This window comes from Diabrotica virgifera, chromosome 2, assembly GCF_917563875.1.
Source record: "Diabrotica virgifera virgifera chromosome 2, PGI_DIABVI_V3a".
Lineage (NCBI taxonomy): Eukaryota > Metazoa > Arthropoda > Insecta > Coleoptera > Chrysomelidae > Diabrotica > Diabrotica virgifera.
The window spans coordinates 260,544,916-260,556,148 of NC_065444.1; the positions used below are offsets into that span (position 1 = coordinate 260,544,916).

Genomic DNA, 11,233 nt, shown 5'->3' on the forward strand with positions numbered 1-11,233 from the left:
AATTCCCAAGTTACAAAAATATGTTATTTTTGCTGTCAAATTTAGTAAGGAAAAGGGATATAAAAAAAGTTATGACAATGTTTTTCTAAATATAGGTACGTGCATTTATTTGTTGTTTCAGATAAAACAGTTATAAACTAATTACTATTTACCTATCTATGCATTTTTCTAACTTTTCTATGATTTGTACACAACGGTACACAACAATAATAAACCATGTTCAGTTTTTTTATTAACACAACACAAAAGTTCTTTCGTTTCGTAACTAAAACAAAACTACACTTTATCAACGAAGGATAAGGAACCAACTTAAATTGAAATTACTAAGAACAAATCGTTAAAGGTAATACCATAGAAAAAAGTGTTGTCTGATTTGGTAGAATGCGATCTTACCCTTCAAAAAATATGTCACGTATTTCAGCACCTGGGAAATTGGAAGGATACTACAAATCTGGCCTCCACATAAGTGGTCTGTAGCTTCGACATGATAGGTGTGAAATTTTAAACGTTCTTGCTGTTGATTGGATAGGAAGGGTAGCGTTATCTAGCCTCCACGCTAGGTACACCATAGCCTCCATACCGTACTTCCAATATTTAATATTATTTTATTAAAGTGGCCAATAAAGGTAAAACACAAACAACTTTTGTTTCTTAATTATTTATTTATACAATAATGTGACATTTTACATAGAAATATTAGTATTTAATTTCGATTAAATATATGTTTACTTGTTGAATTTATCGGCTGCACACAACAGCTGATCGGCCATTAGACCCAACAACAAAACGCGAAATAAAATGTGTATTTTAAAACTGTTGGATAAACAGTACCTACAATCAGAAAAACTTACCTTTAAAAAGGTACTCGATTATGAAATAACAAAAATATCAAAAAACACGACTGAATATCAGCTTTTTATGGTGACACAAACACAAACACCAAACACATCACATCATAACCGACCATATAAAATAAGTGAACGACGAACGACAACGAATGAACGAACCAGAGTTGCCAGATGCGATTTTCTAAATCCCCCACTTTTAAACTAAAATTCCCCCAAATTGAAGCTCAAATCCCCCAAATTTAAATTTTTGCCGCATTTTAATAGCTTTATTCGCGGAGACAGTCCATGACTGGTTTCTGACTGATACGCATGCGCAGTTCCGTTTTCAAGCCCTTAAAAACGGAACTACGCATGCGAATCAGTCAGAAAACAGTCATGGGCTGTCTCCGCAAATAAAGCTAATGAATTAGTAGCAGTAGTAGTACGAGTAATACACGGGCCTAGATTCCGTGCACTGTAGATATCTACAGTCGCTTTCTGTCGATGGCAATTGTCATGAAAATATTTGAATTTTTAGTTTTAATTCAAATATTTTCTTGTTTTACTAAGTGTCACTTCAGCATCAATTAGAGTATAACCTAGCAAAACTAGAAAATAATTCAATTAAAGCTAAAAATTCAAATATTTTCATGACACGTGACATCGATAGAAGGCGACTGTAGATATCTACAGTGCACGGAATCCAGCCCACGGTAGTACCATAGAGTTAAATATTAGCATAGAGAGAGTGTCATTCAGAGCGAAGTGACGACACCATCTTTTTTATTTGGATTAGTGCTGTTTCACTCTTACGCATAGTAAAGCTGCTACAGTTGTCCTCCTCTTTCGTGCCTATATTCACACTGAATGTCATTATAGATTCTCGATACAATGTGTTAGAAGGAGATGCAGCAAACCAGTCCCTGAGATCTTGTCGTCAGGAAGCGCGGAAGGTAGGCTCCCTCTATGTTAATATATACCTCTATGGGTAGTACTCAAATGTAGAGAACAGTAAACTAAAATTAAACTACTTATCAACAGAGGGCGCTGAAATAATTCATATGTTCTATCATCTTGGATTATATGAGAGTAGAATATACAGTTCTTTCTATGTACATTCACAAATTTAATTTACCATGACCGTTAAAATTATCCATAATTCTTCCCCCAAAAATCCCCCAACCATTAATTCTTCCCCCAAAAAATCCCCCAACCATTTCTGCTTATAAAAATTCCCCCAGACGTTTTCAAATTACCCCAAAAATGGGGGGAAATACCCCAATCTGGCAACTCTGGAACGAACACGAACACCGATTACGGGAGAGATTAAGGCCCGATTGTACATTGGCGGCTTAAGCTATGGCTTAGTTGAACCGGGTTCAATTTTGAGCGTCGGTTTAACTTCATTCGGGTTGTTCAATGCCGAGTTCAGTTAAGCCGAGGTTCATACAAATTTTGGTAAGGTTGGCAACGTAAGGCATGCGTATTCAAAGCAATTCCCGTCAATTCTCGACATAAATTTTCCCGCCATTTATGTATTATTATTTGGTTTTTGTCAATATAATTCTTTTATTACTGTTATTAGTTTAATCGGTATTTTCTATCGTTTAGTTTATCAGTTTAATCAATTTCCTACGTTAAATTTGTGAACAGACCATTTGAATAGGTATTATAAGTATTAGGATATTGCAATGTGTTTATTTTCTTTTTGTAAAAAACTGTTTTTATATAAGTGTTTTTTTCTACACTGGACGCAAAAAAGCCTTCCAATTTCACCTCTCAAAAAGAAATATTGGTATCTTTGGCCAAATAATAAAGCAGAATTGTACAAAATAGAATGAAACAAATAACCCCCAAAATTTTAAAGAAGTTTATCAAAGCCATTGATTGTAGCAGATAGTAAGAAATTTTTATAAATATCTAATAGTTGTTGTATGTATTAGTTTAAATTTCTAAATTAACAAAGTATTCATGCATAAGATTTTCAACCTCCTCCTACGTTTGACAAATTGTACTTCTCATGATTCTCTAGACTATAGACAGTTAGATTTACTACATTTTGGCTAATGTTATTGCTACTTCTTCTTCTTTATGTAGTATGGGCAAAGGGTTATTAAAAAGCATTGCAATATTGTGTATCATTGATGTTCCAATTACAATTGAATGGGCCTTCCGAATAAAAGTGCCATGTGATTCGTTTTTAAGAAATCGAACAAAAACTGTTAAAATTATAATAATGGTAAATTTATACATTTTAAGGATTAGTAATTAATTACTTCAGCTTAGTACCATCTGTTTAATTTCAGTACTTAAATTACATCTCAACTGAACTAACTTTTCTTCGTCATTGATATTTTATGGACTTTACGGTCTTTAAATGTACCTATATTCTTCTTAATATATTCGTCATGCTTTGACTGGCTGATTGACATATAGTCCATGCCATTAAAAAGGATTAGTAATACAGTACAGTTATTTACAAACTGTATTAATAACTAACCCTTAAATGTGTAAATTTACCAATATTCCAATTTTAACAGTTTTTGTTCGATTTCTTAAAAACGAATCACATGGCACTTAACAATTGTTATTCGGTAGACCCATTCAACTGTGTCTATGCATTCTGCATTCTCATTGTGCCTCATTAAATAAAATTTCAGCTTGTGATGAAGGATTGCGTAAGGGTGTTATCAGGTTTTCTTGACTCCGTAACCACTATCACCAAAGAAGATACTAATTCAATCTTCACATTCTCTTCTCATAAATATTTAACTGTTTACAGCTATGATTTCAAATTCACTCAAAAATGTTAATATTTGCCTTATTCTAGGGAAGTAGTTAGGTAATTTAAATAATTTTAGAAGGTAAATTAGTTTGTAATTATTATTAAATAAAGTGATAATATGTACCTACATAAGCATGGTACAAATATAATTAATTTAAGATTTATTAATAAATTATGTACATCTAATTTAATAAATTAACAAAATCGTTTTCTACATTTGCTTCAAAATCATTCACAAGTTGCAAAAAGGAGCCTGTTGCTTAAAACCAGTGATATGGGCCCACTTCACTGCACAAAACCTTAATTTAAGGCAATAAAAACAATGTTCTTAGAAGATACAGCTTGGTTCTTGAAATGTCAATAACAAATTTGCCACTTGTTTTCGTTCTCGTTCTTACCTATCTGTTCGATTTTTTATTCTATGAGCAATACTAGTTTCATACAAATAGTGAACAGTGAACAGATATCCAAAATCTTTGCAACAATGCATAATGCATTATCCTTCCATTTTCAAAATGATTTTCTCTAGACCTACACTGTTTCTGTGTTCTCCTTCCTTCTAGAATATTTACCATTTCCAGAAAATCTTCATTATTAGTTAAATTTTCAATGAGGTTCATTTTTAAGGTGTAAATATTATGATTTCCGTTGACAAATGACAAAAATGTGAGGTTAAAAATGCTTGAACCAGCGTTAAACCGCCGAACATCGACCGCTCAGCTGAACCCGGGCTTAAACCGAGCTCAAGCTTAAACTTTGTATGTACAACGCACTTCTTGCCCTGAACTCGGTAATGGCGCTGAGCCGGAGTTGAACCTCGATTGTACAACCGGGCCTTAATATCCAGCACGCAACCGCGCTGTTGCCAGATTTACATATTTTCTATTAGCGGGAATTTTAAAATCTCGAATGCGAGTTGGTTTAAAATTTGACAGTTGTGTTTTCTCGAATCGGAATCTTAACCTTACTTTTGTGATTATTTATTTACAAATATGTAAATAAATTCAAACAAGTATTGTATGTACGGTATGTACCTACTGTGTTATAATTTAAAACTCTTAATTATGTTAGTCTTTAAAAAAAATGAAGCCCACAAAAATACACTTGTTTACAGTGCAAATGATTTTTTAATGGAAATAGGGATTTAGGATTTCATTTGCAGGAAAAACATGGGCAACCTACCCAGTTCGTAAAATTGCAATTCAAAAACTCTTTAGGTAAGTATGGGTAACTTTCGCATTATTATTTATTTTTTAAGTATTAAGGTTGATGTTGATATCAAAAAGTTAGATTTCAAAGGTAGTTTTATGTAGGTAGATACTAGATAGAGGCCATTCCACGAACATACATCTGTTCCAGACCATCGCGACAACGAATATTTTAGTGTGCAACATAAGAAGTACTAAACTAAATTGCAAATTCCATTCTTGTTTATTGGAATAATTTCTAGAGCCATTTACTTTCATACTTCTTATGTTGCACATTAAAATATTCGTTGTTGCGATGGTCTGGAACAGACATATATTTGTGGAATGGCCCATACAAGTAAGCTATGAGTAGTATAACTTCCCATGTAGTCACCTGTTATGTTTTTGTAGATTTTACTGTCTGGATGGCACAGGAAGAGACACAAAATAATATTCAGTACTGCAGTCACAGGAGTACATAGAGTACGTAGAGATATAAGAAAACAGCTGTTCAACATCACCTGACACCGTTTAGTTTTTAGAAAATGAAAAGTCTTTAGGTTGAATGCGATCTGCAGTATCTTGCATTGCTACATAATGAATGTGTTTATATATGGTATTTTTTATTGAATAATCTATACAGGAACAACTAAATGAATGTATACATATATTGCAGACATTGCATTTAGTTTTTTAGAGCAGCAAGTTTTTTTGTGTTTCAACAAGGTATTCAGTTTTTTTTTTCTTTTAGTATATACACATTATTATCTTGTAAAATAGCAAGCTAATACAGTTCGGTATCTAGACGTTATGGAGCATTCAACAGGTTTACCTTTTTTAAGCTTTATAACCCTTTCAACAGTTTTATTCCTTAAAAACAATAACAACTGATTTTCAATGGTCATATTATTGGTATTTTAATTCCATAATCCTTCCTATAACAATAGGTGCATTGTTGGAAGTTATTACAGTAGTTCTGCTGGAAATACTTACCAAAATTGTATGTATCTGCATCATTTAGAATTTTACCCAAACACCTATTAATACTCTATCTGAATCTAACATGTATTGCAGCTCTTTCAATGTCTTGTATACATAGGATTTTTTCAGAATCAGATATTTCATTAAGATTTACTTGCCATGCCTTGTCTATGTACCAGGGACATAACAGACAGTCTATTAGGAACAGAACCCATTACATTCAGGCATTGTAAAAAGTGTTAGTTATGTCTGATATGAAAACATTTGACTATATAATACCAGCACACTCATGTATTTTTTCAAAAAAAGTTGGTAAATAAAAGTATTTTTTATGAGCCCATGAGTTCCATTAGTTGCGATAAGCGATTTACCAAACTTAATTAATATTTCCTTTTGCACAGTATTCATGGAAACACATAAGACAAAAATCATTATTGTTTAATTCGGGAGGATTATCAATAATTGAATCGTTTATTTCAGAAAGGGGTCAAGTCACAAGTATCCACTTTTGAGAAAATAAAGTTTACACACTGTTTACATTCAACAAACAATCACATTATATAAAATAAAAATTCTACCTAGCAACCTGGAGTATTTGTTAAAAAATGTTGTATTTTTTAAAAATGTATCTTGTTAAATTGTTTAAGAAAAAAAATTAATTTTTTGCACTCATTTTGTCAAGATTTGTCACTTGACCTCTTTCTGAAATAAACGATTCAATTAGTATGCCCTGTTGTTTGTAAAATAATATTGGACATAACCCGGTCTGTAAGCATTCACTTACCCACAAATGAACACTGGTTGCGTTATCTTTGTGCCTACATCCATCTTTCAAATCAACGTCATAGGAGTGTTTAATGTTCGTGTTATCTTTTCTTGTAAGTAAATCAACTCTCAATAATATTTAAAAAATGGATTAGTGGTAACATTTTTATTTTAAATTATATTGTGTATATGTAAATATTTTACTTACATTTTTGAATATGCCCATAATGTGTTTTAAAATATGTTACTTTTATGTATTGTAATATTCCTGCACAACAATCAGTTTAAATATTTTTAGATATTAGTATTTGATTAGTACACGAAATGCAGAGATGTTCTCTCTTCTATCTTAAGAGCTGATTTAATCTCTACTTGTATCTGTAAAGTTTATCATTTTTCCCATAGACAATTTCAACACTTCCGGTTCCTCAGCGTCTATATCCAAACCTGTTACGATGACATAATCATATTTCTCTTCTCTTTCTCTAGGTAATCTAGTCTAGTAATTAATTCTCGAACTGTCTTGTTTGTATTAAATATCTTAATTATGTACTTATTTTATTTTTATAATGAAAATTAATAAATCAACCATATGCGGCACAGGATACAAATGTTTTCGGAAATATATCTATAAAAATTTAATTACCTCTTTTGTATACGACATATCGATACATTTTTGGCAAAGTAGCGTAAGTGACATTTTTGAAAATCATGTTTTTCCCATTAAACTAACGCTATTATTGTTCAGAAGGTACTGCCAAAGTGTAGTAAGCCTATACATATATATTATGTTTAAAGTAATTCTAGGCTTACTACACTTTGGTAGTAACTTCTAAACAATAATAGTGTTAGTTTAATGGAAAAACATGTTTTTCCCCAAAAATGTCACTTACGTTACTTTGCCAAAAATATATCGATATAATATAATAAGTAAAAACTATTTTTATAGCTAGGAATTACTTTATTGAACAGTCTTAACCTTCGGATGACCAAGCGGGGAAAATTGTGACCCCAGCTTATGTTTTTCTTTAATAAATTCAAAAGTATTTTCAATTTTTAACTCATTATTTTTTTATTTGACTTTAATATCATTCTAGATATCCTCATATTTTGAAATAAAAAGAATTCCCTATATTTTACGAATAAAAAATATATTCTGAAGTTGATGTTTAGTAAAATAGCGTCTATTATGTGTAATTCCAAGTAGTGTTACGCTAATGACGTCGACTTTGCAAAGTAACAAGGCACTTACTCAACATACACACTACACATGACACTAATACTCATGTTGTGACTGGCTGAATGACATAAAGTCCATGCCATAAAAATAATTTAAAAAAAATAAAAAAAAAACTTCATTTTTTTGTTAAATGTTATTTTTGACCATTTCCCCCCCCCCCCCCTTGGTCATCCGTGTAACAAAAAAAAGGTTGGTCATCGGAAGGTTAAACCTGTTCATAAATTTTGTTACTATATTTTTTAACTCCGATTATAACAATAATAACTTTTTAGTTTAGATTTAGGTCAAAGTGTGTAATGTCATGTTTTATGTATAGTATTTTTACTACAAAAGCGATATTACGTAGGTCAAAATTTTTGACGTAAGAGAACTGTCAAAACATTAGAATGTGACTTTTCATTATTGTCATTTTATTATAAACATGGCAATAATGAAAAGTCACAATCTGATGTTTTGACAGTTATCTTACGTCAAAAATTTTAACCTACGTAATATCGCTTTTGTAGTAAAAATACTATATTTTTTAGCCCTAACACATTTGTAGGTAGCAAATCATATTTGTTATTCTTATCTTATTTTAATTATATTCATTTTTTTGATTTAACGAAATAAACCTATCAATAAAAAAACTGTTGTTTAGTTGTGTACACCCAAAAACTAACTTGATGTAATACAGATGTCAATTGAATATGACGTAAATACATGTCATAAAGATGTCTTACGTCACAAAATTACCACAATAAAACGTTGCCACTAATTGCTCAATTTAATGTCATTCAAGTTAGATGTGATGAATAGGGCTTTTTATTCACAGTCATTTGTTTTGAGCTTCTGTCATGTGTCACATAATATTAATATATATACGTCATACGTTATTGGTAATACCAATGATACAAATCAAAGACGTATGGCGTAAATATATTAATATTGTATGACACATGACAGGAGCTCGAAACAAATGACAATCGATGAAAAGCCCTATTGATGGCAAATTGGTCATTAAACCTGACATCATATTTTGGTCATGTTTAGGTCTCCTACCAATTAAGACTAAAAAAACATGTCATTTAGACTTCACTCTGTTGGCTGGTCAGTTAAAGGATTTGAAATATATGGATTACTGAATTTTAAAGAAAGCTGCATTAAATATAATGAAAAAAGACAACCTATGACAATAAAACATTAATTGTTAGTCTTTGTTCTGCTCATACTTAACATAATCGTCCTATTTGAAGTCCACATACTGTATAATAAAACTTAAAGCCACTTTGTGGGCGTTTTTGACATTTTCATAATTGTCTTTAATAGTAAAATGTATGTGTAACACAATAGATGTAAAATTATTATTATTAACACATTTACGGACACGCTTTGCCTGTAGCCACGTCTTCTTATGGAGCAAATGACTTCATATGCAGTCGTGTCTGTGAATGTGTTAAATAATTAACAGAAAAAATTATTTTAATTGCTTTAGCTTTCAATATAAACCACAATAATACCACCATTAATTTTTAAGTATATTATGTAAGAAAATAGAATTTACCTAATAACTCACCTCGCCGCCAGGTAAAGTAAAGGTGCTACGTCACTGAAATGTTTTTTCATTTTGATTTATTTTGTTGCTTTAGTTAGCAGATACATGATGGGAATTATTCATACAATACATATTAATACTATTAAAACTAATACATATTAATACTATTAAAACTAATACATATTAATATTCTAAATGATTATTTAATACTAAAATAAAGAAAAATGTCTATCTATACTACATTAATTGAGACATTTTCACTTTTCTTTTCGCAGGATCCTCGGGATTTTAAAGCTGTGTCTCTATCTTTATCTTGTTTTCTACAATAATTATTGTTTGAGAATGGCATACATACATAATAAGATGCTTCATGTTTTTGTACTCCTGTGACTGCAGTACTGAATATTATTTTGTTTCTCTTCCTGTGCCATCCACACAGTAAAATCTACAAAAACAACAGATGATTACATGGGAAGTTATACCAGTCTATATTCCTTGGTTATACCACAGTATAGGAGGAATTCCTCCTAGGCTGTGGTTATACTACTTATAGCTTACTTTTATCTAATATCTACCTACATAAAACTACCTTTGATATCAACATCAACCTTAATACTTAAAAAATAAATAATAATGTGGAAGTTATTCCATACCTACCTAAAGAGTTTTTGAATTGAAATTTTACCAACTGGGTAGGTTGCCCATGTTTTTCCTGCAAATGAAATCGTAAATCCCTATTGCCATTAATTTGCACTGTAAACAAGTATATCTCTTTTGGGCTTAATCTTTTTAGGACTAACATAATTAAGCGTTTTAAATTATAACACAGTACATACAATACTTGTTTTAATTTATTTACATTTGTAAATAAATAATCACAAAAGTAAGGTTAAGATTCGGATGTCAAATTTTAAACCAATTCGCATTAGAAATTTTAAAATTCCCGCTATGTAAATCTGGCAACAGCGCGGTTGCGTGCTGGATATTTAATCTCTCCCCACAGATTACAGATTCACAGATAGCGCACGATTTGTCAAAAGTCATGTTCCACCAATCACAATGAAGACATCAGCGCCTCTGACTAAACGGAAGGAAAATAAATACGATTACATGTTTTTTATTAGAGTTAGCGGGGCATGGGTAATACAATAAAAAATAAAAACTGTAAACTAATGGAAATTTTTTTCCACTAACTGTCATTACTTTTGACAGAATTGACATTGCCGAGTTAAGCCTCGTTTGATTATTTTATTTATGACATTTCAGATATGGCGTTAACATAAGTGATTGGTTAAAGTCTTCGTGAGCGAGATAGGCTGTCATTTCTCTTTATTAGCTGACGGTAGTGAAAGTGATGGGGGAAATTCCCCAGTTTGTTCATATAAGATTCCGGGGCATTGTTCATATAAGATGAACGTAACCGAAGAGATGACCAACTTTCATTTTTACAGTGCGTTTCTTACGTCTGGCCAATGATAAGGAATAATTTTGTTCTGTCACTCAAAGTGGACCCGCCCCCTCATACCTTTTGTAAAGTTGTTTGTCACCATATTCAAATTTTGTTAATTATTTGTTACAATGGATGTTAAGTTCTTAATTTAATAAAAATATATCATACTGTAGTTTCAATATTAATTCCGCCGGTTTGTAGGTACATGTATTAATGTCGTTTTTTATTATTCCGGTAACAAAAAATTTTTGTTTAGATGGCATTATACATTATACGGGGGCGAATGAAAGTATTGTTTTTTCTCCTAACTTATTCTTGGGAAAAATTGGAGGGCTGATTTTGTTTCATACTCCTTTTGTATTATCCTGGAGGTATCACTAAGGTTTTGTTTTTTGAATTATCCGAATATCTCTTTTCTTGTAAGAGCTGTATATAAAACACTGCCTTGAAGGTTTTTTTAATTA

At 31.3% G+C, this 11,233-nt stretch overlaps 2 long non-coding RNA genes across 2 annotated transcripts; one reads left to right on the top strand and one right to left on the bottom strand.

Moving 5' to 3' along the window:
- The first annotated feature begins 2,154 nt into the window (after positions 1-2,154).
- Positions 2,155-6,423, top strand: LOC126880591 (uncharacterized). Its single transcript, XR_007696645.1, has 2 exons — positions 2,155-4,829; positions 5,211-6,423. It is a non-coding gene; the product is annotated as an uncharacterized LOC126880591 (long non-coding RNA).
- Positions 6,424-8,918: 2,495 nt separating this feature from the next.
- On the bottom strand, positions 8,919-10,385 carry LOC126880590 (uncharacterized). The gene is made up of 2 exons (XR_007696644.1): positions 9,977-10,385; positions 8,919-9,764 (listed from the first exon to the last, which is right to left on the bottom strand). It is a non-coding gene; the product is annotated as an uncharacterized LOC126880590 (long non-coding RNA).
- Between the last annotated feature and the right edge of the window lie 848 nt (positions 10,386-11,233).